This window comes from Apteryx mantelli, unplaced genomic scaffold (genome assembly GCF_036417845.1).
Source record: "Apteryx mantelli isolate bAptMan1 unplaced genomic scaffold, bAptMan1.hap1 HAP1_SCAFFOLD_111, whole genome shotgun sequence".
NCBI lineage: Eukaryota > Metazoa > Chordata > Aves > Apterygiformes > Apterygidae > Apteryx > Apteryx mantelli.
Genome location: NW_027118468.1, coordinates 110,716 through 137,919, shown reverse-complemented (window position 1 = coordinate 137,919; position 27,204 = coordinate 110,716). Strand labels below are relative to the sequence as shown.

At 42.6% G+C, this 27,204-nt stretch overlaps 1 long non-coding RNA gene across 1 annotated transcript in view; it reads left to right on the top strand.

Moving 5' to 3' along the window:
- Window positions 1-1,103: 1,103 nt before the first annotated feature.
- Window positions 1,104-27,204, top strand: part of LOC136995513 (uncharacterized) — a 78,455-nt gene continuing 52,354 nt past the window's right edge. Inside the window, exon 1 of the long non-coding RNA XR_010887070.1 lies at window positions 1,104-1,180. This is a non-coding gene — a long non-coding RNA (uncharacterized lncRNA). The remainder of the gene's footprint in view (window positions 1,181-27,204) is intronic.

Below are 27,204 nucleotides of genomic sequence, written 5' to 3'. Positions count from 1 at the left end.
TCGCGCTCCCCCCCCCTTCTCGCGCTCCTCCTGCTCCCCTCGCTCTCCGCCCCGCCCCTCGCAATCCCCCTGCTCCCCTCGCGCTCCCCCCCGCGCCTCGCGCTCCCCTCGCGCTCCCCCTGCTCCCCTCGCGCTCCCCCCCGCGCCTCGCGCTCCCCCCCGCTTCTCGGGCTCCCCTCGCGCTCCCCCCCGCTTCTCGGGCTCCCCTCGCGCTCCTCCCCCTCCTCGCGCTCCCCCTGCTCCCCTCGCTCTCCGCCCCGCCCCTCGCGCTCCCCCTGCTCCCCTCGCGCTCCCCCCCGCGCCTCGCGCTCCCCACGCTTCTCGGGCTCCCCTCGCCCTCCCCCCCTCTCCTCGCGCTCCTCCTGCTCCCCTCGCGCTCCGCCCCGCCCCTCGGGCTCCCCCTGCTCCCCTCGCGCTCCCCCCCGCCCCTCGCGCTCCCCCCCGCTTCTCAGGCTCCCCTCGCGCTCCCCCCCGCTTCTCGGGCTCCCCTCGCGCTCCCCCCCCCCTCCTCGGGCTCCCCCTGCTCCCCTCGCTCTCCGCCCCGCCCCTCGCGCTCCTCCTGCTCCCCTCGCGCTCCCCCCCGCTTCTCGGGCTCCCCCCCGCTTCTCGCGCTCCCCCCTGCTTCTCAGGCTCCTCTCGCGCTCTCCCCCGCCCCTCGCGCTCCCCTTGCTCCCGTCGCGCTCAGCCCCGCCCATCGCACTCCCCCTGGTCCCCTCGCGCTCCCCCCTGCTTCTCGGGCTCCCCCCTGCTTCTCAGGCTCCTCTCGGGCTCCCCTTGCTCCCCTCGCGCTCCGCCCCGCCCCTCGCGCTCCCCCTGGTCCCCTCGCGCTCCCCCCTGCCCCCGCGCTCCCCCCCCGCTTCTCGGGCTCCCCTCGGGCTCCCCCTGCTCCCCTCACGCTCCCCCCCGCCTCTCGCGCTCCCCTCGCACTCCGCCCCGCCCCTCGGGCTCCCCTCGCTTCCCCCCGCCCCTCGGGCTCCCTCTGCTCCCCTCCCGCTCCCCTCGCTCCCCCCCGCCCCTCCCGCTCCCCTCGCTCCCCCCCCCCGCGCTGTCCGAGCCGGCACGTGCGCGGTGCTCAAGCGCCACTGCCGCCGCAGTCCGTTGGCGAGCGGCGCATGCGCGGCGGCGGGGAAGCAAGATGGCGGCGAGCAGGGAGGGCGTTTTCGCTCGGCGGCGGCGGCGGGTGAGTGCGGAGGTGGCGTGGAGTGAAGGATGTGGGGCCCCCGGGTGAGGCGAACGCATAGGTTCGGGGGGCGTCGGGCTGCATCCTGCCCGCTGCGGCCGTCGCTGCGTGGAGGCGGCGGTGCGGGGCGAGTGGGGGGGGGGGCGGGCTGGGACCCGGCGCCACGCTGGGAGCGCGGGTGTGACTTTGCGTTTTGCGTGCGCGGCGTTTAGGGCGCCAGTTCGTTGGCAGCGCGGGCCGGGGCACGCGCTCGCCCCTGCGGAGGCGGCGCGGCGGAGCGGAGCGGGGGGGCAGGCGGGCCCCGGAGCAGGGTTGCGGCGCGGCGTCGGCCCTATAGTGTTTCCAAACGGCTTACCCCGTAACGTACGATGCAAAGCGGTGTATTAAGACCTTTCCTTTGAGGGAAAGAAGGAAAAAGAAAGAAAGGGGGGAAAGAAAAAAAAAAAAACACGTGTTACATTATATTGATTAGAATAGGTTATACTTGGTAGACAAGATGAAGGTATAATTGTAGGTGTTGGGTACAGTACAATCTGATGAACTGGGTACAGTACAATCTGATGAACTGGGTACAGCACAATCTGATGAACTAGGTAAATGATAAGCAAATCTTGGCAACAGTAACTGAAGAAACTATAAATGGGAAACAATCATGTAGCTTAGCAATTCTGTTGATTATGTTACGTAACCGAACACTATAAATATTAACCAAGTTAAACGGGGATTTGGGATTCTCAGCTTTGGACATGAGTCCCTGAGACCCCGGGCCCCGAATAAAGCACCGCATATAACTGCTTTCGTAGTTATGTGTTTCTTTACGGGCAACAGTTTTCTGGCGACCCAGATGGGACTTCGGGAGTAGTGTTGACGGTTCGCTTTCCGATTTTGCTCCGTGCCGGCACCGAGGAATTCTCGGGGAGCCATCGGCTGCGCCCGCTCTGCGCTGCTCCTGACGTCCCAAAGTGGTAAGCCCGAAGGTGCTTTATTGTAATATTTGGTCGGGTGCCTGCCTAATAAGACGCGACGGCGATTCACGCAAGGTTGGGCTAACGAGCTCGAGGTCTGGTCTGTGGAAGCCTAGGCGCTGGCCGTCAGACGGAGCGAAAGCCCCGCAGGTCCAGCACTCACAGACATACGTGGCTGTCTCGTGAGTTTGGTTTGGTCTTTTGTTTCCCATCAGAGGCTATCTTTCCGTTTTCTACCCCGTAGATTTAGTGTGTGTGTGTGGAGTGAATGTGTAAGACCATGGTAATACCGGATAATTCTCCGTTAGGATGTTTATTAAAGCATTGGAAAAGTGCGGGATATTTTCAGAGTATGAGTAAAAGTCGATTTATAGATTATTGTACGAATTGGTGGCCACAATATGAGTATGATGGACCCCGGTGGCCTGAACACGGAAGTTTAGATCCGGGTGTTATAGGTCCATTAATGAGATATTGTTAAGAACTTGAAAAATGGGATGAAGTACCATATGTTGATCTATTTTATGATATACGTAATCATCCAGATATGCAGAGAGAATGTGGAATGTTGTTGGTACATCCCGAAAAAAAGATAAAACAAAACGTGAAGGATGTGTAGGTAATAAGAAGTGTATGACTTGTTTGGCAATACAAAATTCAATAAGAGAGCCAGAGGAGGTATCACTTTTAGCATCACCGACGGCCCCTGTGATGTCCGATATAGATGCAGGGGACGATAGTGATACTGATAGTATTAAGGCGGTAAAACCGTCAGAATCAATTAATACTGGAGCGATCCAGATTAAGTTAACACCGAAGGGTTCGCCAGGGCATTCATCATGCCCAAGACAAGCGCAACGAACCCCAATTGCACAGAGAACAAGACAAGGGAGGAAGGAACAAGAGCAAAACAGTAAAGTATTATTAGCCCCTTTACGAGAGGCAATTTCGGGGACTGATAAAGTATATGGGAAAGTTCCTTTTTCCCCAGGAGATTTAGTAATTTGGAAGCAATCAGCTGGAAAGTGTACAATAATAGGAAAAAAAAAAAAAAAACAAACCACAAAGAGAAATCAGGCAGGATTATTAGCAATGTTACAACGAGTAAATCAAGGAATAAGAGGCAGAAGTAGAGGACGAGGTCGAGGAGGATACAGGGTAGGAGGCATGCGGGGAATACCTCAAAATCAGCTAGGGATAAATCAGTGTGCGTTTTGCAGACAACAGGGACATTGGAAAAATGAGTGCCCAGTGAAAATGAATTTGGCCCAGCAGACTTCAGTAGGAGGAACACCAATGGCAGAAACAATGATGTTAGGACATTTGGGGCAACATAGTAGCTGACTAAGTGATGGATTAAAAGTGACAACAGAAATTGATGGGGAAGAGAAACAATTATTGGTAGATACTGGGGCAACTTATTCTGTTTTAAATACTTGTTTAGGAAAGATAGGAGATACGATGATAACTGTGGTAGGAGCTACAGGAAAAACAGAGCAACGGCCCTTTCTGCGGCCATTGCATCTAAATTTTAGGGGTAAAGAATTAGATCATGAATTTCTCTATGTACCGGATTGTCCTACATCTTTGTTAGGACGAGATTTATTGTCAAGATTTAATGCTAAAATAATATTTGAAAATGGAAAAGCTAAGTTGCAGATACCTGAGGAAGAAATAGCTAGAATATTTATAGTAAAAGAAATAGCTAATACAACAATACCAATAGAGGTAGAAAACGCTGTAGTACCATGGGTATGGGAGACACAAGTACCGGGATTAGCGAAAGCAGCAAAACCTGTCATAGTAGAATTGAAAGAAGGTGTCCAACCGGTAAGAGTTAGACAATATCCTATACAGTTAGAAGCTAGGAAAGGGGTAGCACCATTAATTGCAAAATTTTTGATGCACAATGTGTTAGAAGAATGTGAATCTGAATATAATACACCAATATTTCCTATAAGAAAACCTAACGGAGATTATAGGTTAGTTCAAGATTTAAGAGCTGTAAACGAAATAGTTAAAGATATACATCCAGTAGTAGCAAATCCTTATACATTGTTAACATCTGTGGCAGAACAATTTAGATACTTTTCTGTAATTGATTTAAAAGATGCTTTCTTCTGCATCCCATTGGCATTACAAAGTAGGAAATTATTTGCGTTTGAATGGGAAAATCCGGATACAGGACGAAAACGACAGCTGACCTGGACCAGGTTACCACAAGGCTTCAAAAACAGTCCTACAATGTTTGGGAATCAGCTGGCACGAGAACTGGAGGATTGGAAGGAGCAAGGATATTTTCAATTACCATCAAAAGCATACTTATTGTTGCAATATGTGGATGACATTTTCGTGGCGACAGAAAGGTATGAAAACTGCATTACTGTTACAGTTGCGTTATTAAATTTACTGGGACAGAGCGGTTATCGAGTTTCTAAGGAAAAAGCCCAAATTGCCCGGGAAAAAGTGATATATCTGGGATGTGAAATTTCCCAAGGACAAAGACGGTTGGGGGTGAATAGAATACAAGCGATTTGTGCCATCCCTGAACCTAGAAATTTGCACGAGTTACGAACTTTTCTAGGAATGACAGGGTGGTGCAGACTCTGGATTTTGAATTATGGACTGTTAGCCAAACCACTGTATGCAGCTTTAAAAGAGCCACAATTAGTTTGGAGTTTAGAGTGTAAAAGGGCTTTTCAAGACTTAAAACAGGCTCTGCAAGAAGCCCCAGCATTAGGATTGCCTGATTTGACAAAAACATTTCAACTCTTTGTACATGAGCGGCAACGACTAGCGCTTGGAGTTTTAACTCAACGAATTGGATCATGGAAGAGACCGGTGGGCTATTTTTCCAAGCAGTTGGATATGGTAAGTGCCGGATGGCCTTCTTGCCTCCGAGCAGTGGCTGCTACTGTAATGTTAGTCCAAGAAGCTAGAAAATTGACATTGGGAACAAAAATGGAAGTATTTGTGCCCCACATGGTGATTGCAGTTTTGGAACAAAAGGGGGGTCATTGGTTGTCATCCAGTAGAATGTTGAAATATCAGGCAATATTGAGAGAACAGGATGATATATTTTTAAAGATAACAACATGTTTGAATCCCGCTGAATTTTTAGGTAGCAAAATAGAGGAAGGCGAGCTGGAACATGATTGTATTGAGGTGATCGAACAAACTTACGCCAGTAGGGTAGATCTGAAAGATATTCCCCTTGTAAATCCTGACTGGACATTATTTACAGACGGTAGCAGCTTTGTTGAGAATGGAACACGATATTCTGGATATGCTGTGGTTACTAAGCTTGAAGTAATTGAAGCAAAGGCATTAATGCCAGGAACGTCAGCGCAAAAGGCAGAACTGGTCGCTCTAATTCGGGCTTTAATACCGAGTACGGATAAGAGAGTGAATATTTGGACAGATTCTAAATACGCTTTTGGAATAATACATATACATGGAGCTTTATGGAAGGAAAGAGGATTGTTGACGGCTCAAGGTAGTATTATTAAATATCGAACCGAGATCTTACAGTTATTAGAGGCTGTGGTACTACCTCAGCAAGTGGCTGTAATGCATTGTCGAGGACATCAGAGGGATGGCAGCGATGTGGCACAAGGAAACATGAAGGCAGACCAGGCAGCCAAAATTGCTGCACGGCAAGTATGGACTGAATTAGCTCTAATACCTACTAAGGTAAGCCCGATTACTGCTCATCTCTCTGTAAATCCCTTTTATACCCAAGAAGATGAAAAATTAGCCGATTTGGTAAAGGCACAGAAGAATTCACATGGATGGTATGTAACAGGTAATGGACAAGTAGTAGTGCCTGCTACAATTATGAAACGAATAATACAAACTGAACATAATAAATGCCATTGGGGAGCAGAAGCATTGGTGCAGTTTTTAAAGCGGAGCATTATATCTGCACAAATGTTAACAATAGCAAAAGGGGTGAATGCGAAGTGTCCAGTATGTTTAAAGAATAATCCGGTAATACGAAAACAAATTCCAATGGGAACTTTGAAAGTGGGAATAGAACCAGGTGACTATTGGCAAGTGGATTTTGCAGAATTACCTAAATCAAAAGGGTTTCAGTATTTATTGGTATACGTATGTACCTTTTCAGGGTGGCTAGAAGCATTTCCCTGTAGAACGAATCAAGCTAGAGAAGTAGTAAAAACTTTGTTAAAAGAGATCATACCTAGATTTGGGGTACCTTTAGGAATTTCTTCAGATCGAGGCCCACACTTTATAGCTAAAATAGTACAGGAAATTAGTGAAATGCTTGGAATTAGCTGGGATTTACATACACCATGGAGGCCACAATCTAGTGGAAAGGTAGAAAGGATGAATCAAACATTGAAAGGACAAATTAAAAAGATATGCCAGGAAGCTCAAATCCAATGGCCACAGGCATTGCCCCTTGCTTTATTGAGAATTCGTATAAAACCTAGAGAAGGGTTGTCTGTAAGTCCCTATGAAATTCTGTACGGTAAGCCATATACTGCACCAACGAAGGGAATGGGAAGTGCAGATTTACACCTCCAAGGAGATCAAGATGTTTATAGTTATATAATTTCTTTAAGCAGATTACTCACAGCCTTACGTGCCGCGATCATCTGGAATCGCCCTTTGCCGTTGGAGAATCAACCAGGAGACCAAGCGTATGTTCGAAATTGGCAAACGGAGCCTTTAAAGGAACAGTGGCATGGACTTTATTTGGTACTATTGATAACATTTACCGCTGTGAAAGTAGCAGGAATTGATAATTGGATTCATTATACCAGAGTGAAGAAGGTACCATCACAATGGGGGGTAAAAATGATCACTCCTACAAAACTGAGATTTACATCTTGGTAATACTATGCTGGGTAGGATTAAGTAATGGTTTCGCTCAAATAATACATACATATGCTACTGTACATGTAGAAGAACGAATGGATGTAAATTTGACTTGTGATTTTGTTGGAGATATGAGAAGTTCAATCCAAGACATTAGTTGCTATTGGCAGAAGAATGAGTCCAAATTGTCAACTGGGTTTACAATCCGATGGGACAGTGATACACGAAGGGGTACTATGATTTTATCATTGCGAAATGTAAGTAAGACAGATGTAGGAAACTACACCTGTATTGTTTGGATTAAAGAGAGTTTTGATTATGGAAAAAGGGCATTAGAGGTTACTGCAAAATCAGAACCTATGCAGAAAAGAAACAGAGCCAGGAGAGAGTTAAAAGATTTGGAAAAAGACGAAATGCAACCAATACAAATAATCCAGGCGCCACAACAGGAAACACAAGAAAATCTAATGCAAAAGAAAGTTAGCTGAAAAACACCCAGTCTAGAACTGTACAAAAGTATACACTTGTGACACCCCGAAAGTGAAGTTACCTTTCCACCTGTGGTCCTTGCATTAAGGACAGGTTGTGCCTGTAGAGGAATTAAATACTCCATGAGTGAACCTGTAATACAATTCGGAGTGAGAATAGATTGTAGAACTACGATCAGGAGCACAGGAAATTTAGTTTGGGTTACAAGTGATGGACAATGGACGACTCACCTCCCCTTGGATGGGTTGGTGACTGAAATAACTTTAGGGTTACCAACTCTCTGCCCAATTTGGAAGAAAGCGCCATTTAAGGGTAGATTAGAAAATTTATGGATAATGAAGAGAGAAATAAAGGATGATGATGATTGGCAAGAACCATCATCCGGTGTGAAGTTAGGTTGGGCTTTAGAATCATTGTTTGCTCCAATTAGTACTTATCGGAATAGAGAAATGTTGTACCGGTTGTTAGGACAAACGGAAAGGCTAGCAAGAGTGACTAAAGAAGGATTTAAGGAAATAAACTTACAATTACAGGCAACCACAAAAATGACCCTGCAAAATAGAATGGCATTAGATATGCTGTTGCTAAAAGAACATGGAGTATGTGGTTATTTACGAGATAAGATTGATCATTGTTGTGTACATATTCCGAATGTTACAGCCGCGGCAGAACGTGATTTGTCTCAGCTAACGCAAATTGAACGTGCAACTGAGGAAGAAAGAGAAGAAAGTGCCCATAATTGGGTGGCTGCTTTAGCAAAGTCATTTGGATTGAACATCTCTGGTTGGGTAGCATCTTTAATTCAATGGTGTATAATAATTATAATTATTATGTTAGCTATTATGGGAGTGTTGCGTTTGATTCAAAATATTGTTAATAAGGAACGGCAACACTTGGGGAAAATTTTAAAAGCTGTTACCAGGAAGAATCATGAACTTCCCCCGAGATATGAAGACATTGGAAATAATTCATTGCAGCTACAATCACCAGTTTGAGACGGTCCAAAGAATATGGAAATCTGCGGAACTGATGATGAAAATCCTTGCAGTCTGGAAGACTTGAAGTATTTTCAAAGGGGGGAATTGTTACATTATATTGATTAGAATAGGTTATACTTGGTAGACAAGATGAAGGTATAATTGCAGGTGTTGGGTACAGTACAATCTGATGAAGTGGGTACAGTACAATCTGATGAAGTGGGTACAGTACAATCTGATGAACTGGGTACAGCACAATCTGATGAACTAGGTAAATGATAAGCAAATCTTGGCAACAGTAACTGAAGAAACTATAAATGGGAAACAATCATGTAGCTTAGCAATTCTGTTGATTATGTTACGTAACCGAACACTATAAATATTAACCAAGTTAAACGGGGATTTGGGATTCTCAGCTTTGGACATGAGTCCCTGAGACCCCGGGCCCCGAATAAAGCACCGCATATAACTGCTTTCGTAGTTATGTGTTTCTTTACGGGCAACAGTTTTCTGGCGACCCAGATGGGACTTCGGGAGTAGTGTTGACGGTTCGCTTTCCGATTTTGCTCCGTGCCGGCACCGAGGAATTCTCGGGGAGCCATCGGCTGCGCCCGCTCTGCGCTGCTCCTGACGTCCCAAAGTGGTAAGCCCGAAGGTGCTTTATTGTAATATTTGGTCGGGTGCCTGCCTAATAAGACGCGACGGCGATTCACGCAAGGTTGGGCTAACGAGCTCGAGGTCTGGTCTGTGGAAGCCTAGGCGCTGGCCGTCAGACGGAGCGAAAGCCCCGCAGGTCCAGCACTCACAGACATACGTGGCTGTCTCGTGAGTTTGGTTTGGTCTTTTGTTTCCCATCAGAGGCTATCTTTCCGTTTTCTACCCCGTAGATTTAGTGTGTGTGTGTGGAGTGAATGTGTAAGACCATGGTAATACCGGATAATTCTCCGTTAGGATGTTTATTAAAGCATTGGAAAAGTGCGGGATATTTTCAGAGTATGAGTAAAAGTCGATTTATAGATTATTGTACGAATTGGTGGCCACAATATGAGTATGATGGACCCCGGTGGCCTGAACACGGAAGTTTAGATCCGGGTGTTATAGGTCCATTAATGAGATATTGTTAAGAACTTGAAAAATGGGATGAAGTACCATATGTTGATCTATCTTATGATATACGTAATCATCCAGATATGCAGAGAGAATGTGGAATGTTGTTGGTACATCCCGAAAAAAAGATAAAACAAAACGTGAAGGATGTGTAGGTAATAAGAAGTGTATGACTTGTTTGGCAATACAAAATTCAATAAGAGAGCCAGAGGAGGTATCACTTTTAGCATCACCGACGGCCCCTGTGATGTCCGATATAGATGCAGGGGACGATAGTGATACTGATAGTATTAAGGCGGTAAAACCGTCAGAATCAATTAATACTGGAGCGATCCAGATTAAGTTAACACCGAAGGGTTCGCCAGGGCATTCATCATGCCCAAGACAAGCGCAACGAACCCCAATTGCACAGAGAACAAGACAAGGGAGGAAGGAACAAGAGCAAAACAGTAAAGTATTATTAGCCCCTTTACGAGAGGCAATTTCGGGGACTGATAAAGTATATGGGAAAGTTCCTTTTTCCCCAGGAGATTTAGTAATTTGGAAGCAATCAGCTGGAAAGTGTACAATAATAGGAAAAAAAAAAAAAAAACAAACCACAAAGAGAAATCAGGCAGGATTATTAGCAATGTTACAACGAGTAAATCAAGGAATAAGAGGCAGAAGTAGAGGACGAGGTCGAGGAGGATACAGGGTAGGAGGCATGCGGGGAATACCTCAAAATCAGCTAGGGATAAATCAGTGTGCGTTTTGCAGACAACAGGGACATTGGAAAAATGAGTGCCCAGTGAAAATGAATTTGGCCCAGCAGACTTCAGTAGGAGGAACACCAATGGCAGAAACAATGATGTTAGGACATTTGGGGCAACATAGTAGCTGACTAAGTGATGGATTAAAAGTGACAACAGAAATTGATGGGGAAGAGAAACAATTATTGGTAGATACTGGGGCAACTTATTCTGTTTTAAATACTTGTTTAGGAAAGATAGGAGATACGATGATAACTGTGGTAGGAGCTACAGGAAAAACAGAGCAACGGCCCTTTCTGCGGCCATTGCATCTAAATTTTAGGGGTAAAGAATTAGATCATGAATTTCTCTATGTACCGGATTGTCCTACATCTTTGTTAGGACGAGATTTATTGTCAAGATTTAATGCTAAAATAATATTTGAAAATGGAAAAGCTAAGTTGCAGATACCTGAGGAAGAAATAGCTAGAATATTTATAGTAAAAGAAATAGCTAATACAACAATACCAATAGAGGTAGAAAACGCTGTAGTACCATGGGTATGGGAGACACAAGTACCGGGATTAGCGAAAGCAGCAAAACCTGTCATAGTAGAATTGAAAGAAGGTGTCCAACCGGTAAGAGTTAGACAATATCCTATACAGTTAGAAGCTAGGAAAGGGGTAGCACCATTAATTGCAAAATTTTTGATGCACAATGTGTTAGAAGAATGTGAATCTGAATATAATACACCAATATTTCCTATAAGAAAACCTAACGGAGATTATAGGTTAGTTCAAGATTTAAGAGCTGTAAACGAAATAGTTAAAGATATACATCCAGTAGTAGCAAATCCTTATACATTGTTAACATCTGTGGCAGAACAATTTAGATACTTTTCTGTAATTGATTTAAAAGATGCTTTCTTCTGCATCCCATTGGCATTACAAAGTAGGAAATTATTTGCGTTTGAATGGGAAAATCCGGATACAGGACGAAAACGACAGCTGACCTGGACCAGGTTACCACAAGGCTTCAAAAACAGTCCTACAATGTTTGGGAATCAGCTGGCACGAGAACTGGAGGATTGGAAGGAGCAAGGATATTTTCAATTACCATCAAAAGCATACTTATTGTTGCAATATGTGGATGACATTTTCGTGGCGACAGAAAGGTATGAAAACTGCATTACTGTTACAGTTGCGTGATTAAATTTACTGGGACAGAGCGGTTATCGAGTTTCTAAGGAAAAAGCCCAAATTGCCCGGGAAAAAGTGATATATCTGGGATGTGAAATTTCCCAAGGACAAAGACGGTTGGGGGTGAATAGAATACAAGCGATTTGTGCCATCCCTGAACCTAGAAATTTGCACGAGTTACGAACTTTTCTAGGAATGACAGGGTGGTGCAGACTCTGGATTTTGAATTATGGACTGTTAGCCAAACCACTGTATGCAGCTTTAAAAGAGCCACAATTAGTTTGGAGTTTAGAGTGTAAAAGGGCTTTTCAAGACTTAAAACAGGCTCTGCAAGAAGCCCCAGCATTAGGATTGCCTGATTTGACAAAAACATTTCAACTCTTTGTACATGAGCGGCAACGACTAGCGCTTGGAGTTTTAACTCAACGAATTGGATCATGGAAGAGACCGGTGGGCTATTTTTCCAAGCAGTTGGATACGGTAAGTGCCGGATGGCCTTCTTGCCTCCGAGCAGTGGCTGCTACTGTAATGTTAGTCCAAGAAGCTAGAAAATTGACACTGGGAACAAAAATGGAAGTATTTGTGCCCCACATGGTGATTGCAGTTTTGGAACAAAAGGGGGGTCATTGGTTGTCATCCAGTAGAATGTTGAAATATCAAGCAATATTGAGAGAACAGGATGATATATTTTTAAAGATAACAACATGTTTGAATCCCGCTGAATTTTTAGGTAGCAAAATAGAGGAAGGCGAGCTGGAACATGATTGTATTGAGGTGATCGAACAAACTTACGCCAGTAGGGTAGATCTGAAAGATATTCCCCTTGTAAATCCTGACTGGACATTATTTACAGACGGTAGCAGCTTTGTTGAGAATGGAACACGATATTCTGGATATGCTGTGGTTACTAAGCTTGAAGTAATTGAAGCAAAGGCATTAATGCCAGGAACGTCAGCGCAAAAGGCAGAACTGGTCGCTCTAATTCGGGCTTTAATACCGAGTACGGATAAGAGAGTGAATATTTGGACAGATTCTAAATACGCTTTTGGAATAATACATATACATGGAGCTTTATGGAAGGAAAGAGGATTGTTGACGGCTCAAGGTAGTATTATTAAATATCGAACCGAGATCTTACAGTTATTAGAGGCTGTGGTACTACCTCAGCAAGTGGCTGTAATGCATTGTCGAGGACATCAGAGGGATGGCAGCGATGTGGCACAAGGAAACATGAAGGCAGACCAGGCAGCCAAAATTGCTGCACGGCAAGTATGGACTGAATTAGCTCTAATACCTACTAAGGTAAGCCCGATTACTGCTCATCTCTCTGTAAATCCCTTTTATACCCAAGAAGATGAAAAATTAGCCGATTTGGTAAAGGCACAGAAGAATTCACATGGATGGTATGTAACAGGTAATGGACAAGTAGTAGTGCCTGCTACAATTATGAAACGAATAATACAAACTGAACATAATAAATGCCATTGGGGAGCAGAAGCATTGGTGCAGTTTTTAAAGCGGAGCATTATATCTGCACAAATGTTAACAATAGCAAAAGGGGTGAATGCGAAGTGTCCAGTATGTTTAAAGAATAATCCGGTAATACGAAAACAAATTCAAATGGGAACTTTGAAAGTGGGAATAGAACCAGGTGACTATTGGCAAGTGGATTTTGCAGAATTACCTAAATCAAAAGGGTTTCAGTATTTATTGGTATACGTATGTACCTTTTCAGGGTGGCTAGAAGCATTTCCCTGTAGAACGAATCAAGCTAGAGAAGTAGTAAAAACTTTGTTAAAAGAGATCATACCTAGATTTGGGGTACCTTTAGGAATTTCTTCAGATCGAGGCCCACACTTTATAGCTAAAATAGTACAGGAAATTAGTGAAATGCTTGGAATTAGCTGGGATTTACATACACCATGGAGGCCACAATCTAGTGGAAAGGTAGAAAGGATGAATCAAACATTAAAAGGACAAATTAAAAAGATATGCCAGGAAGCTCAAATCCAATGGCCACAGGCATTGCCCCTTGCTTTATTGAGAATTCGTATAAAACCTAGAGAAGGGTTGTCTGTAAGTCCCTATGAAATTCTGTACGGTAAGCCATATACTGCACCAACGAAGGGAATGGGAAGTGCAGATTTACACCTCCAAGGAGATCAAGATGTTTATAGTTATATAATTTCTTTAAGCAGATTACTCACAGCCTTACGTGCCGCGATCATCTGGAATCGCCCTTTGCCGTTGGAGAATCAACCAGGAGACCAAGCGTATGTTCGAAATTGGCAAACGGAGCCTTTAAAGGAACAGTGGCATGGACTTTATTTGGTACTATTGATAACATTTACCGCTGTGAAAGTAGCAGGAATTGATAATTGGATTCATTATACCAGAGTGAAGAAGGTACCATCACAATGGGGGGTAAAAATGATCACTCCTACAAAACTGAGATTTACATCTTGGTAATACTATGCTGGGTAGGATTAAGTAATGGTTTCGCTCAAATAATACATACATATGCTACTGTACATGTAGAAGAACGAATGGATGTAAATTTGACTTGTGATTTTGTTGGAGATATGAGAAGTTCAATCCAAGACATTAGTTGCTATTGGCAGAAGAATGAGTCCAAATTGTCAACTGGGTTTACAATCCGATGGGACAGTGATACACGAAGGGGTACTATGATTTTATCATTGCGAAATGTAAGTAAGACAGATGTAGGAAACTACACCTGTATTGTTTGGATTAAAGAGAGTTTTGATTATGGAAAAAGGGCATTAGAGGTTACTGCAAAATCAGAACCTATGCAGAAAAGAAACAGAGCCAGGAGAGAGTTAAAAGATTTGGAAAAAGACGAAATGCAACCAATACAAATAATCCAGGCGCCACAACAGGAAACACAAGAAAATCTAATGCAAAAGAAAGTTAGCTGAAAAACACCCAGTCTAGAACTGTACAAAAGTATACACTTGTGACACCCCGAAAGTGAAGTTACCTTTCCACCTGTGGTCCTTGCATTAAGGACAGGTTGTGCCTGTAGAGGAATTAAATACTCCATGAGTGAACCTGTAATACAATTCGGAGTGGGAATAGATTGTAGAACTACGATCAGGAGCACAGGAAATTTAGTTTGGGTTACCAGTGATGGACAATGGACGACTCACCTCCCCTTGGATGGGTTGGTGACTGAAATAACTTTAGGGTTACCAACTCTCTGCCCAATTTGGAAGAAAGCGCCATTTAAGGGTAGATTAGAAAATTTATGGATAATGAAGAGAGAAATAAAGGATGATGATGATTGGCAAGAACCATCATCCGGTGTGAAGTTAGGTTGGGCTTTAGAATCATTGTTTGCTCCAATTAGTACTTATCGGAATAGAGAAATGTTGTACCGGTTGTTAGGACAAACGGAAAGGCTAGCAAGAGTGACTAAAGAAGGATTTAAGGAAATAAACTTACAATTACAGGCAACCACAAAAATGACCCTGCAAAATAGAATGGCATTAGATATGCTGTTGCTAAAAGAACATGGAGTATGTGGTTATTTACGAGATAAGATTGATCATTGTTGTGTACATATTCCGAATGTTACAGCCGCGGCAGAACGTGATTTGTCTCAGCTAACGCAAATTGAACGTGCAACTGAGGAAGAAAGAGAAGAAAGTGCCCATAATTGGGTGGCTGCTTTAGCAAAGTCATTTGGATTGAACATCTCTGGTTGGGTAGCATCTTTAATTCAATGGTGTATAATAATTATAATTATTATGTTAGCTATTATGGGAGTGTTGCGTTTGATTCAAAATATTGTTAATAAGGAACGGCAACACTTGGGGAAAATTTTAAAAGCTGTTACCAGGAAGAATCATGAACTTCCCCCGAGATATGAAGACATTGGAAATAATTCATTGCAGCTACAATCACCAGTTTGAGACGGTCCAAAGAATATGGAAATCTGCGGAACTGATGATGAAAATCCTTGCAGTCTGGAAGACTTGAAGTATTTTCAAAGGGGGGAATTGTTACATTATATTGATTAGAATAGGTTATACTTGGTAGACAAGATGAAGGTATAATTGCAGGTGTTGGGTACAGTACAATCTGATGAACTGGGTACAGTACAATCTGATGAACTGGGTACAGCACAATCTGATGAACTAGGTAAATGATAAGCAAATCTTGGCAACAGTAACTGAAGAAACTATAAATGGGAAACAATCATGTAGCTTAGCAATTCTGTTGATTATGTTACGTAACCGAACACTATAAATATTAACCAAGTTAAACGGGGATTTGGGATTCTCAGCTTTGGACATGAGTCCCTGAGACCCCGGGCCCCGAATAAAGCACCGCATATAACTGCTTTCGTAGTTATGTGTTTCTTTACGGGCAACAGTTTTCTGGCGACCCAGATGGGACTTCGGGAGTAGTGTTGACGGTTCGCTTTCCGATTTTGCTCCGTGCCGGCACCGAGGAATTCTCGGGGAGCCATCGGCTGCGCCCGCTCTGCGCTGCTCCTGACGTCCCAAAGTGGTAAGCCCGAAGGTGCTTTATTGTAATATTTGGTCGGGTGCCTGCCTAATAAGACGTGACGGCGATTCACGCAAGGTTGGGCTAACGAGCTCGAGGTCTGGTCTGTGGAAGCCTAGGCGCTGGCCGTCAGACGGAGCGAAAGCCCCGCAGGTCCAGCACTCACGGACATACGTGGCTGTCTCGTGAGTTTGGTTTGGTCTTTTGTTTCCCATCAGAGGCTATCTTTCCGTTTTCTACCCCGTAGATTTAGTGTGTGTGTGTGGAGTGAATGTGTAAGACCATGGTAATACCGGATAATTCTCCGTTAGGATGTTTATTAAAGCATTGGAAAAGTGCGGGATATTTTCAGAGTATGAGTAAAAGTCGATTTATAGATTATTGTACGAATTGGTGGCCACAATATGAGTATGATGGACCCCGGTGGCCTGAACACGGAAGTTTAGATCCGGGTGTTATAGGTCCATTAATGAGATATTGTTAAGAACTTGAAAAATGGGATGAAGTACCATATGTTGATCTATTTTATGATATACGTAATCATCCAGATATGCAGAGAGAATGTGGAATGTTGTTGGTACATCCCGAAAAAAAGATAAAACAAAACGTGGAGGATGTGTAGGTAATAAGAAGTGTATGACTTGTTTGGCAATACAAAATTCAATAAGAGAGCCAGAGGAGGTATCACTTTTAGCATCACCGACGGCCCCTGTGATGTCCGATATAGATGCAGGGGACGATAGTGATACTGATAGTATTAAGGCGGTAAAACCGTCAGAATCAATTAATACTGGAGCGATCCAGATTAAGTTAACACCGAAGGGTTCGCCAGGGCATTCATCATGCCCAAGACAAGCGCAACGAACCCCAATTGCACAGAGAACAAGACAAGGGAGGAAGGAACAAGAGCAAAACAGTAAAGTATTATTAGCCCCTTTACGAGAGGCAATTTCGGGGACTGATAAAGTATATGGGAAAGTTCCTTTTTCCCCAGGAGATTTAGTAATTTGGAAGCAATCAGCTGGAAAGTGTACAATAATAGGAAAAAAAAAAAAAAAACAAACCACAAAGAGAAATCAGGCAGGATTATTAGCAATGTTACAACGAGTAAATCAAGGAATAAGAGGCAGAAGTAGAGGACGAGGTCGAGGAGGATACAGGGTAGGAGGCATGCGGGGAATACCTCAAAATCAGCTAGGGATAAATCAGTGTGCGTTTTGCAGACAACAGGGACATTGGAAAAATGAGTGCCCAGTGAAAATGAATTTGGCCCAGCAGACTTCAGTAGGAGGAACACCAATGGCAGAAACAATGATGTTAGGACATTTGGGGCAACATAGTAGCTGACTAAGTGATGGATTAAAAGTGACAACAGAAATTGATGGGGAAGAGAAACAATTATTGGTAGATACTGGGGCAACTTATTCTGTTTTAAATACTTGTTTAGGAAAGATAGGAGATACGATGATAACTGTGGTAGGAGCTACAGGAAAAACAGAGCAACGGCCCTTTCTGCGGCCATTGCATCTAAATTTTAGGGGTAAAGAATTAGATCATGAATTTCTCTATGTACCGGATTGTCCTACATCTTTGTTAGGACGAGATTTATTGTCAAGATTTAATGCTAAAATAATATTTGAAAATGGAAAAGCTAAGTTGCAGATACCTGAGGAAGAAATAGCTAGAATATTTATAGTAAAAGAAATAGCTAATACAACAATACCAATAGAGGTAGAAAACGCTGTAGTACCATGGGTATGGGAGACACAAGTACCGGGATTAGCGAAAGCAGCAAAACCTGTCATAGTAGAATTGAAAGAAGGTGTCCAACCGGTAAGAGTTAGACAATATCCTATACAGTTAGAAGCTAGGAAAGGGGTAGCACCATTAATTGCAAAATTTTTGATGCACAATGTGTTAGAAGAATGTGAATCTGAATATAATACACCAATATTTCCTATAAGAAAACCTAACGGAGATTATAGGTTAGTTCAAGATTTAAGAGCTGTAAACGAAATAGTTAAAGATATACATCCAGTAGTAGCAAATCCTTATACATTGTTAACATCTGTGGCAGAACAATTTAGATACTTTTCTGTAATTGATTTAAAAGATGCTTTCTTCTGCATCCCATTGGCATTACAAAGTAGGAAATTATTTGCGTTTGAATGGGAAAATCCGGATACAGGACGAAAACGACAGCTGACCTGGACCAGGTTACCACAAGGCTTCAAAAACAGTCCTACAATGTTTGGGAATCAGCTGGCACGAGAACTGGAGGATTGGAAGGAGCAAGGATATTTTCAATTACCATCAAAAGCATACTTATTGTTGCAATATGTGGATGACATTTTCGTGGCGACAGAAAGGTATGAAAACTGCATTACTGTTACAGTTGCGTTATTAAATTTACTGGGACAGAGCGGTTATCGAGTTTCTAAGGAAAAAGCCCAAATTGCCCGGGAAAAAGTGATATATCTGGGATGTGAAATTTCCCAAGGACAAAGACGGTTGGGGGTGAATAGAATACAAGCGATTTGTGCCATCCCTGAACCTAGAAATTTGCACGAGTTACGAACTTTTCTAGGAATGACAGGGTGGTGCAGACTCTGGATTTTGAATTATGGACTGTTAGCCAAACCACTGTATGCAGCTTTAAAAGAGCCACAATTAGTTTGGAGTTTAGAGTGTAAAAGGGCTTTTCAAGACTTAAAACAGGCTCTGCAAGAAGCCCCAGCATTAGGATTGCCTGATTTGACAAAAACATTTCAACTCTTTGTACATGAGCGGCAACGACTAGCGCTTGGAGTTTTAACTCAACGAATTGGATCATGGAAGAGACCGGTGGGCTATTTTTCCAAGCAGTTGGATACGGTAAGTGCCGGATGGCCTTCTTGCCTCCGAGCAGTGGCTGCTACTGTAATGTTAGTCCAAGAAGCTAGAAAATTGACACTGGGAACAAAAATGGAAGTATTTGTGCCCCACATGGTGATTGCAGTTTTGGAACAAAAGGGGGGTCATTGGTTGTCATCCAGTAGAATGTTGAAATATCAAGCAATATTGAGAGAACAGGATGATATATTTTTAAAGATAACAACATGTTTGAATCCCGCTGAATTTTTAGGTAGCAAAATAGAGGAAGGCGAGCTGGAACATGATTGTATTGAGGTGATCGAACAAACTTACGCCAGTAGGGTAGATCTGAAAGATATTCCCCTTGTAAATCCTGACTGGACATTATTTACAGACGGTAGCAGCTTTGTTGAGAATGGAACACGATATTCTGGATATGCTGTGGTTACTAAGCTTGAAGTAATTGAAGCAAAGGCATTAATGCCAGGAACGTCAGCGCAAAAGGCAGAACTGGTCGCTCTAATTCGGGCTTTAATACCGAGTACGGATAAGAGAGTGAATATTTGGACAGATTCTAAATACGCTTTTGGAATAATACATATACATGGAGCTTTATGGAAGGAAAGAGGATTGTTGACGGCTCAAGGTAGTATTATTAAATATCGAACCGAGATCTTACAGTTATTAGAGGCTGTGGTACTACCTCAGCAAGTGGCTGTAATGCATTGTCGAGGACATCAGAGGGATGGCAGCGATGTGGCACAAGGAAACATGAAGGCAGACCAGGCAGCCAAAATTGCTGCACGGCAAGTATGGACTGAATTAGCTCTAATACCTACTAAGGTAAGCCCGATTACTGCTCATCTCTCTGTAAATCCCTTTTATACCCAAGAAGATGAAAAATTAGCCGATTTGGTAAAGGCACAGAAGAATTCACATGGATGGTATGTAACAGGTAATGGACAAGTAGTAGTGCCTGCTACAATTATGAAACGAATAATACAAACTGAACATAATAAATGCCATTGGGGAGCAGAAGCATTGGTGCAGTTTTTAAAGCGGAGCATTATATCTGCACAAATGTTAACAATAGCAAAAGGGGTGAATGCGAAGTGTCCAGTATGTTTAAAGAATAATCCGGTAATACGAAAACAAATTCAAATGGGAACTTTGAAAGTGGGAATAGAACCAGGTGACTATTGGCAAGTGGATTTTGCAGAATTACCTAAATCAAAAGGGTTTCAGTATTTATTGGTATACGTATGTACCTTTTCAGGGTGGCTAGAAGCATTTCCCTGTAGAACGAATCAAGCTAGAGAAGTAGTAAAAACTTTGTTAAAAGAGATCATACCTAGATTTGGGGTACCTTTAGGAATTTCTTCAGATCGAGGCCCACACTTTATAGCTAAAATAGTACAGGAAATTAGTGAAATGCTTGGAATTAGCTGGGATTTACATACACCATGGAGGCCACAATCTAGTGGAAAGGTAGAAAGGATGAATCAAACATTAAAAGGACAAATTAAAAAGATATGCCAGGAAGCTCAAATCCAATGGCCACAGGCATTGCCCCTTGCTTTATTGAGAATTCGTATAAAACCTAGAGAAGGGTTGTCTGTAAGTCCCTATGAAATTCTGTACGGTAAGCCATATACTGCACCAACGAAGGGAATGGGAAGTGCAGATTTACACCTCCAAGGAGATCAAGATGTTTATAGTTATATAATTTCTTTAAGCAGATTACTCACAGCCTTACGTGCCGCGATCATCTGGAATCGCCCTTTGCCGTTGGAGAATCAACCAGGAGACCAAGCGTATGTTCGAAATTGGCAAACGGAGCCTTTAAAGGAACAGTGGCATGGACTTTATTTGGTACTATTGATAACATTTACCGCTGTGAAAGTAGCAGGAATTGATAATTGGATTCATTATACCAGAGTGAAGAAGGTACCATCACAATGGGGGGTAAAAATGATCACTCCTACAAAACTGAGATTTACATCTTGGTAATACTATGCTGGGTAGGATTAAGTAATGGTTTCGCTCAAATAATACATACATATGCTACTGTACATGTAGAAGAACGAATGGATGTAAATTTGACTTGTGATTTTGTTGGAGATATGAGAAGTTCAATCCAAGACATTAGTTGCTATTGGCAGAAGAATGAGTCCAAATTGTCAACTGGGTTTACAATCCGATGGGACAGTGATACACGAAGGGGTACTATGATTTTATCATTGCGAAATGTAAGTAAGACAGATGTAGGAAACTACACCTGTATTGTTTGGATTAAAGAGAGTTTTGATTATGGAAAAAGGGCATTAGAGGTTACTGCAAAATCAGAACCTATGCAGAAAAGAAACAGAGCCAGGAGAGAGTTAAAAGATTTGGAAAAAGACGAAATGCAACCAATACAAATAATCCAGGCGCCACAACAGGAAACACAAGAAAATCTAATGCAAAAGAAAGTTAGCTGAAAAACACCCAGTCTAGAACTGTACAAAAGTATACACTTGTGACACCCCGAAAGTGAAGTTACCTTTCCACCTGTGGTCCTTGCATTAAGGACAGGTTGTGCCTGTAGAGGAATTAAATACTCCATGAGTGAACCTGTAATACAATTCGGAGTGGGAATAGATTGTAGAACTACGATCAGGAGCACAGGAAATTTAGTTTGGGTTACCAGTGATGGACAATGGACGACTCACCTCCCCTTGGATGGGTTGGTGACTGAAATAACTTTAGGGTTACCAACTCTCTGCCCAATTTGGAAGAAAGCGCCATTTAAGGGTAGATTAGAAAATTTATGGATAATGAAGAGAGAAATAAAGGATGATGATGATTGGCAAGAACCATCATCCGGTGTGAAGTTAGGTTGGGCTTTAGAATCATTGTTTGCTCCAATTAGTACTTATCGGAATAGAGAAATGTTGTACCGGTTGTTAGGACAAACGGAAAGGCTAGCAAGAGTGACTAAAGAAGGATTTAAGGAAATAAACTTACAATTACAGGCAACCACAAAAATGACCCTGCAAAATAGAATGGCATTAGATATGCTGTTGCTAAAAGAACATGGAGTATGTGGTTATTTACGAGATAAGATTGATCATTGTTGTGTACATATTCCGAATGTTACAGCCGCGGCAGAACGTGATTTGTCTCAGCTAACGCAAATTGAACGTGCAACTGAGGAAGAAAGAGAAGAAAGTGCCCATAATTGGGTGGCTGCTTTAGCAAAGTCATTTGGATTGAACATCTCTGGTTGGGTAGCATCTTTAATTCAATGGTGTATAATAATTATAATTATTATGTTAGCTATTATGGGAGTGTTGCGTTTGATTCAAAATATTGTTAATAAGGAACGGCAACACTTGGGGAAAATTTTAAAAGCTGTTACCAGGAAGAATCATGAACTTCCCCCGAGATATGAAGACATTGGAAATAATTCATTGCAGCTACAATCACCAGTTTGAGACGGTCCAAAGAATATGGAAATCTGCGGAACTGATGATGAAAATCCTTGCAGTCTGGAAGACTTGAAGTATTTTCAAAGGGGGGAATTGTTACATTATATTGATTAGAATAGGTTATACTTGGTAGACAAGATGAAGGTATAATTGCAGGTGTTGGGTACAGTACAATCTGATGAACTGGGTACAGTACAATCTGATGAACTGGGTACAGCACAATCTGATGAACTAGGTAAATGATAAGCAAATCTTGGCAACAGTAACTGAAGAAACTATAAATGGGAAACAATCATGTAGCTTAGCAATTCTGTTGATTATGTTACGTAACCGAACACTATAAATATTAACCAAGTTAAACGGGGATTTGGGATTCTCAGCTTTGGACATGAGTCCCTGAGACCCCGGGCCCCGAATAAAGCACCGCATATAACTGCTTTCGTAGTTATGTGTTTCTTTACGGGCAACAGTTTTCTGGCGACCCAGATGGGACTTCGGGAGTAGTGTTGACGGTTCGCTTTCCGATTTTGCTCCGTGCCGGCACCGAGGAATTCTCAGGGAGCCATCGGCTGCGCCCGCTCTGCGCTGCTCCTGACGTCCCAAAGTGGTAAGCCCGAAGGTGCTTTATTGTAATATTTGGTCGGGTGCCTGCCTAATAAGACGTGACGGCGATTCACGCAAGGTTGGGCTAACGAGCTCGAGGTCTGGTCTGTGGAAGCCTAGGCGCTGGCCGTCAGACGGAGCGAAAGCCCCGCAGGTCCAGCACTCACGGACATACGTGGCTGTCTCGTGAGTTTGGTTTGGTCTTTTGTTTCCCATCAGAGGCTATCTTTCCGTTTTCTACCCCGTAGATTTAGTGTGTGTGTGTGTGGAGTGAGTGTGTAAGACCATGGTAATACCGGATAATTCTCCGTTAGGATGTTTATTAAAGCATTGGAAAAGTGCGGGATATTTTCAGAGTATGAGTAAAAGTCGATTTATAGATTATTGTACGAATTGGTGGCCACAATATGAGTATGATGGACCCCGGTGGCCTGAACACGGAAGTTTAGATCCGGGTGTTATAGGTCCATTAATGAGATATTGTTAAGAACTTGAAAAATGGGATGAAGTACCATATGTTGATCTATTTTATGATATACGTAATCATCCAGATATGCAGAGAGAATGTGGAATGTTGTTGGTACATCCCGAAAAAAAGATAAAACAAAACGTGGAGGATGTGTAGGTAATAAGAAGTGTATGACTTGTTTGGCAATACAAAATTCAATAAGAGAGCCAGAGGATGTATCACTTTTAGCATCACCGACGGCCCCTGTGATGTCCGATATAGATGCAGGGGACGATAGTGATACTGATAGTATTAAGGCGGTAAAACCGTCAGAATCAATTAATACTGGAGCGATCCAGATTAAGTTAACACCGAAGGGTTCGCCAGGGCATTCATCATGCCCAAGACAAGCGCAACGAACCCCAATTGCACAGAGAACAAGACAAGGGAGGAAGGAACAAGAGCAAAACAGTAAAGTATTATTAGCCCCTTTACGAGAGGCAATTTCGGGGACTGATAAAGTATATGGGAAAGTTCCTTTTTCCCCAGGAGATTTAGTAATTTGGAAGCAATCAGCTGGAAAGTGTACAATAATAGGAAAAAAAAAAAAAAAACAAACCACAAAGAGAAATCAGGCAGGATTATTAGCAATGTTACAACGAGTAAATCAAGGAATAAGAGGCAGAAGTAGAGGACGAGGTCGAGGAGGATACAGGGTAGGAGGCATGCGGGGAATACCTCAAAATCAGCTAGGGATAAATCAGTGTGCGTTTTGCAGACAACAGGGACATTGGAAAAATGAGTGCCCAGTGAAAATGAATTTGGCCCAGCAGACTTCAGTAGGAGGAACACCAATGGCAGAAACAATGATGTTAGGACATTTGGGGCAACATAGTAGCTGACTAAGTGATGGATTAAAAGTGACAACAGAAATTGATGGGGAAGAGAAACAATTATTGGTAGATACTGGGGCAACTTATTCTGTTTTAAATACTTGTTTAGGAAAGATAGGAGATACGATGATAACTGTGGTAGGAGCTACAGGAAAAACAGAGCAACGGCCCTTTCTGCGGCCATTGCATCTAAATTTTAGGGGTAAAGAATTAGATCATGAATTTCTCTATGTACCGGATTGTCCTACATCTTTGTTAGGACGAGATTTATTGTCAAGATTTAATGCTAAAATAATATTTGAAAATGGAAAAGCTAAGTTGCAGATACCTGAGGAAGAAATAGCTAGAATATTTATAGTAAAAGAAATAGCTAATACAACAATACCAATAGAGGTAGAAAACGCTGTAGTACCATGGGTATGGGAGACACAAGTACCGGGATTAGCGAAAGCAGCAAAACCTGTCATAGTAGAATTGAAAGAAGGTGTCCAACCGGTAAGAGTTAGACAATATCCTATACAGTTAGAAGCTAGGAAAGGGGTAGCACCATTAATTGCAAAATTTTTGATGCACAATGTGTTAGAAGAATGTGAATCTGAATATAATACACCAATATTTCCTATAAGAAAACCTAACGGAGATTATAGGTTAGTTCAAGATTTAAGAGCTGTAAACGAAATAGTTAAAGATATACATCCAGTAGTAGCAAATCCTTATACATTGTTAACATCTGTGGCAGAACAATTTAGATACTTTTCTGTAATTGATTTAAAAGATGCTTTCTTCTGCATCCCATTGGCATTACAAAGTAGGAAATTATTTGCGTTTGAATGGGAAAATCCGGATACAGGACGAAAACGACAGCTGACCTGGACCAGGTTACCACAAGGCTTCAAAAACAGTCCTACAATGTTTGGGAATCAGCTGGCACGAGAACTGGAGGATTGGAAGGAGCAAGGATATTTTCAATTACCATCAAAAGCATACTTATTGTTGCAATATGTGGATGACATTTTCGTGGCGACAGAAAGGTATGAAAACTGCATTACTGTTACAGTTGCGTTATTAAATTTACTGGGACAGAGCGGTTATCGAGTTTCTAAGGAAAAAGCCCAAATTGCCCGGGAAAAAGTGATATATCTGGGATGTGAAATTTCCCAAGGACAAAGACGGTTGGGGGTGAATAGAATACAAGCGATTTGTGCCATCCCTGAACCTAGAAATTTGCACGAGTTACGAACTTTTCTAGGAATGACAGGGTGGTGCAGACTCTGGATTTTGAATTATGGACTGTTAGCCAAACCACTGTATGCAGCTTTAAAAGAGCCACAATTAGTTTGGAGTTTAGAGTGTAAAAGGGCTTTTCAAGACTTAAAACAGGCTCTGCAAGAAGCCCCAGCATTAGGATTGCCTGATTTGACAAAAACATTTCAACTCTTTGTACATGAGCGGCAACGACTAGCGCTTGAAGTTTTAACTCAACGAATTGGATCATGGAAGAGACCGGTGGGCTATTTTTCCAAGCAGTTGGATACGGTAAGTGCCGGATGGCCTTCTTGCCTCCGAGCAGTGGCTGCTACTGTAATGTTAGTCCAAGAAGCTAGAAAATTGACACTGGGAACAAAAATGGAAGTATTTGTGCCCCACATGGTGATTGCAGTTTTGGAACAAAAGGGGGGTCATTGGTTGTCATCCAGTAGAATGTTGAAATATCAAGCAATATTGAGAGAACAGGATGATATATTTTTAAAGATAACAACATGTTTGAATCCCGCTGAATTTTTAGGTAGCAAAATAGAGGAAGGCGAGCTGGAACATGATTGTATTGAGGTGATCGAACAAACTTACGCCAGTAGGGTAGATCTGAAAGATATTCCCCTTGTAAATCCTGACTGGACATTATTTACAGACGGTAGCAGCTTTGTTGAGAATGGAACACGATATTCTGGATATGCTGTGGTTACTAAGCTTGAAGTAATTGAAGCAAAGGCATTAATGCCAGGAACGTCAGCGCAAAAGGCAGAACTGGTCGCTCTAATTCGGGCTTTAATACCGAGTACGGATAAGAGAGTGAATATTTGGACAGATTCTAAATACGCTTTTGGAATAATACATATACATGGAGCTTTATGGAAGGAAAGAGGATTGTTGACGGCTCAAGGTAGTATTATTAAATATCGAACCGAGATCTTACAGTTATTAGAGGCTGTGGTACTACCTCAGCAAGTGGCTGTAATGCATTGTCGAGGACATCAGAGGGATGGCAGCGATGTGGCACAAGGAAACATGAAGGCAGACCAGGCAGCCAAAATTGCTGCACGGCAAGTATGGACTGAATTAGCTCTAATACCTACTAAGGTAAGCCCGATTACTGCTCATCTCTCTGTAAATCCCTTTTATACCCAAGAAGATGAAAAATTAGCCGATTTGGTAAAGGCACAGAAGAATTCACATGGATGGTATGTAACAGGTAATGGACAAGTAGTAGTGCCTGCTACAATTATGAAACGAATAATACAAACTGAACATAATAAATGCCATTGGGGAGCAGAAGCATTGGTGCAGTTTTTAAAGCGGAGCATTATATCTGCACAAATGTTAACAATAGCAAAAGGGGTGAATGCGAAGTGTCCAGTATGTTTAAAGAATAATCCGGTAATACGAAAACAAATTCAAATGGGAACTTTGAAAGTGGGAATAGAACCAGGTGACTATTGGCAAGTGGATTTTGCAGAATTACCTAAATCAAAAGGGTTTCAGTATTTATTGGTATACGTATGTACCTTTTCAGGGTGGCTAGAAGCATTTCCCTGTAGAACGAATCAAGCTAGAGAAGTAGTAAAAACTTTGTTAAAAGAGATCATACCTAGATTTGGGGTACCTTTAGGAATTTCTTCAGATCGAGGCCCACACTTTA